A 4,373-nucleotide genomic window follows, 5' to 3' on the forward strand; every position below is an offset into this window, starting at 1 on the left:
TTCTAACGACCATAGCTTCTCAGTATTTTCAGATTATACCTTAAAAACAAGAACTGAATGAAAATAAAGAAAAACAGGAAGATTGTACTCTTACCTTACGAATAAAACAAATGATCTTCAAAAAATTCGCATTGACTCCAAGTGACTCTCCTTATGTACGTCATTTGTGGCAGACCAAGATGTAAATATTTGAAGCAGAGACAGTGTAAGTACGTATGTAGGTTATTAGGCGCAGTGGGAGTGGATATGGGCCATTGAGGACGAGCGTGTGCGTGTTTGGGTTACTGAGAGCCAGTGTGTGTGTGTGTGTGTGTGTGTGTGTGTGTCGTGTTTTGGTAAAGTAAAGTGAGTGCATGTACCTGAGCTTTCTTGTGAAGTGCGTTTCGAAAGAGAGAGAGAGAGAGAGAGAGAGAGAGAGAGAGAGAGAGAGAGAGAGAGAGAGAGAGAGAGAGAGAGAGGTAAATAGTTAATGCTCCTCTAGATATCAAATACATTATAGAACACATTCTCTCCTCCTCTTCTATGAATGATACTACGTAGTTTGCTGAGAGAAGTATCCACCTTAGCAAACGTCCTATATGTGCTGTATGTTTCGAAGCTCATCCATTACCACCACCACTGTATTGTAATTTGTGTCCCTTTACCTCTTCGTCCTCTAACCGCCAATCTATCTTCTCCTTCTGTTATAGTGCTTGAGTATGAGGGAAACAGGTAAGCGATTCTTAATATTCCGCCTATCTTTTGCTGGATGAGATGTTTTCCTTTCCGTTACATAAGTTTTTTTTTTTATTTTGTATGCGGTTATAGAAATTGTTGGATATTTAGCATAGTCTGTTTTTTTACTTTTCTTTTTCTCCCTTTTTTTGATTGAATTTTTTAACTCCGTGTGATAAACAATAAGGGTCATTTGTTCAATTTTTCCAGCACGCAGAACACTCATCCTTACAGTATTTCGTGATGGTGTGAAAAACGAACAGAAGTGTGTGGAAAATAAGATAGTGGTAAAGTGGACGCAACCTTTCTGCCTCGATGTTCCCTTCTTTTCACCCTCAAGACGCGACAGTGTGACATGCAGTGTGGGAGCAACGCATCTACCTGAATGAATATTTGATGCAGGAACACAGAAAAGGCCACAAGTCACCTCCTTTTCGCATCTTACTCCCGTTTTTATTATTTTATCTTCCTTTAGACAAAAATTGTGCTTTCGTCTCTTCGCGTTCAGAAATATCGCGAGCCAGTTACATGAAACAAACTTCGGGGAAAGTAATAGTGGCTAAGTGCCTCACATAAAAAGAAAAAGGAAGATAGAAAGAAACGCGGCGCAGGTGTTGCAGACGTGTAAAGATTGTGTAATATTTTGTGTGAGAGCGTAACACTGATTTGAGAAACACCGCTCTCCTGGCCAGCGACACGAGCTTTCTCTCTCTCTCTCTCTCTCTCTCTCTCTCTCTCTCTCTCTCTCTCTCTCTCTCTCTCTCTCTCCTTCATCCACCCTTGATAAACAAAAAAAAGCTTATTACTAACACACTTTATGCTTAATTAATAATATACAAAAAAAAAAAAATAACAGATCAAATACGAATACAAATATTTGATTCCTCTTATTCCCTGACTCACTCAAGGATTTCATTCCAACATGAATGCCAAGGCAATCAACTAGTGAGACCAATTTATGCAACTTTTGTGCGGTGAAGCAAGTGTAACGCATGCAGGAACTCTCATATACCACCCCTTACTCCTTTCCCTGACGCAGCCTTAATCCCCCGGCGAGCAGCGATTACCACCACACAGATGCCGCCCCCGCTGACGTGGCGCAGTCTTAAACAATTTCGTGTGCTAGCTGGCGTCCTCTTAATGTTAGGAGCGTCGCCTGGAAACGACCTCCAAGTGGCTGCGCGCGGTTCTCCAGTTTACGTAATTCCGGCAAGAAAGCGAGAGGGAGAGGGAGACAGGGAAGGAAGTAACTGCGACCTAATGCAGGGAAGAACTTGCCGTAATTTGGAGAAGAGTTAGTAATGTCTTGTGTGGCCTTTGCTGCATCTTAGCGACGCCTGTTTTGTAAGCTTTCTTTTTTTTCTGTTGCTTTTTTTTTCTCTCGTTCATGATTAAGTTACTGTGCAGTCTGATTACCAAAGTGGTTTTTTCAGTAGCGTTTTATTCGAGTGTCAGATTCTTCATGGAGGCTAGAGGTGAAATAAAGACGTACGGTGTTGTAGAATACTTTTGCGAAAATACTTTGTTCTTGATTAACCAATATGATATAATGTTTTAAGATTGATAAGTCTCTCTAAGGGAATATAGAAGTGTGACATTATATCAAAGTCAATTGATGATTAATGACTAACACATAAATTTTTTTTTTTAAATCATGTCATAATATTAAGAGTAGTATTAGGAATTTCTTCTTTTAACTACACTTTCAGCCATTGATGGAAAGATATGCTTTTTACAGGAAGTGAAAATGTGCTGCCATAATCTCTAATGTTGGGGACGCCACCTTGCCTCTCTGGAATGGCCGCAAGGTGAGAAGTTGGTTTACTTCCATATATCTCGCCGAATTTACTGTATGGAGCATGATGTAGACCAGTACTTTTTCAGTTATTTAGAGGTTGCACACACACACACACACACACACACACACACACACACACACACACACACACACACACACACACACACACACACACACACACACACACACACACACACACACACACACACACACACACACACACACACACACACACACACACACACACACACACACACACACACACACACACACACACTCTATCTAGAAAATGGCCATTAACTTACTGTAACACCTATGCAAGATATAGAAACAAGCCAACAAATATCTTAAGATCAGCAAAATATGTATTATAAAAAGCAAGTTAATGAAAATAGAGACGTTCCAAAGAAGCAATGGAAAACATTAAATTCACTTCTTGGTAAAAAAACGTAACACAAAGATACAAAACATTCAATTAAATCTACCATCTCCTAATATCCGTTTGAGGTTTAATGAACATTTTCTTAGAGACCACTTCAATTTCAATAACGTTGACTGTAATTACAAAGGATATCTAAATAACCCGCCAGCATTCTCGATGTATTTGTTGCCAACTGACAGGAACGAAGTAGAACAATGTCTCGCCTCCCTAAGATCAGCCACACCGGGGTATTGATGACTTATCTCCTAAGTTGCTAAAAGAAACATCCAAACTTGTATCTACACCGCTGACTCATATTATCAATCTCTCATTAAATAAAGGTATACTTTCAGATCAAATAAAGCAAGCAAAACTAATCCCTATATTCAAATCTGGAGACAGAAAAGACATAAATAATTATCGCCCAATCTCCATTCTTCCAGCCTTCAGTAAAGTTTTAGAAAAAAAATTATCTGCTCTCTTTTGGTAAATTACCTTGAGAAAAATTATCTTTTAATTAAGCAACAACATGGATTTAAAAGTCATCATTCCACCGAGTTGGCGATACTACAATTTGTTAACAATGTATATCACTTTCTAGAGGAAAAACTGCATGTTGTGGCAATTTTCATTGATCTATCTAAAGCTTTTGACACCTTAGACCATGAAATATTATTTACTAAATTAGAAATTATTGGCATTAGTGGTACACCATTAAAACTATTCAAGAGCTATTTGAGGAACAGGTATCAATGTGTTTACTGTAATCAAATTATTCCTCTTTTAAACCTATATGTAAAGGAGTGCCACAGGGATCTATTCTAGCTCCTTTACTTTTTCTTTATATATATCAACGATATTGTAAATTGAAGTACAAAATTTGACTGTAATGCTGATGATACAACCCTTCTGAAAAATGATAAAGACTTAAATTCCTTACATTCGAATATGATATCATAACTAAACATCATTAAATTATGGTTACAATATAGTGAATTAAATCTCAATATCTAAAAGACTAAACATGTTCTCTTTCAGAATAGATAAATTAAAAATGTAATTCCTCCTATAGTTTTAGACGATGTAATTCCTATAGTTTTAGACGAGGATAACACAAGTTAATGAATTTCTTGGAGTAAAAATAGATGATAGTTTAAATTAGAGCTGCCATATTGAAGATGTACGATTAAAATTTCCAAAGATTACAGGTATTTTGTATCGCGTTCGGCACAACTTAACTTCAGAAGTGATGATCAGCTTGTATTACACTCTCTGCTACCCTCACCCCACACACTGTGTCTCACTGTGGGCAAGTACATGGCCTTCATTTCTTAATAAATTATAAATAGCACAAAATAAAATTCTAAGATGTATCTTTTTCATGAAAAATACGATTCAACAAGAGATATTCATATTAGAGAAAATATTCTTAATATTGTT

The 4,373-nt window shown here is 37.3% G+C and overlaps 1 long non-coding RNA gene across 2 annotated transcripts in view; it reads left to right on the forward strand.

Moving 5' to 3' along the window:
- Positions 1–2,452: 2,452 nt before the first annotated feature.
- The window catches only part of LOC123520233, a 181,022-nt gene continuing 179,101 nt past the window's right edge, over positions 2,453–4,373 (forward strand). For both annotated transcript variants that reach the window (XR_006679202.1, XR_006679203.1), the window contains exon 1: positions 2,453–2,522. This is a non-coding gene — a long non-coding RNA (uncharacterized LOC123520233). The remainder of the gene's footprint in view (positions 2,523–4,373) is intronic.

This window comes from Portunus trituberculatus, chromosome 46 (assembly GCF_017591435.1).
Source record: "Portunus trituberculatus isolate SZX2019 chromosome 46, ASM1759143v1, whole genome shotgun sequence".
NCBI lineage: Eukaryota > Metazoa > Arthropoda > Malacostraca > Decapoda > Portunidae > Portunus > Portunus trituberculatus.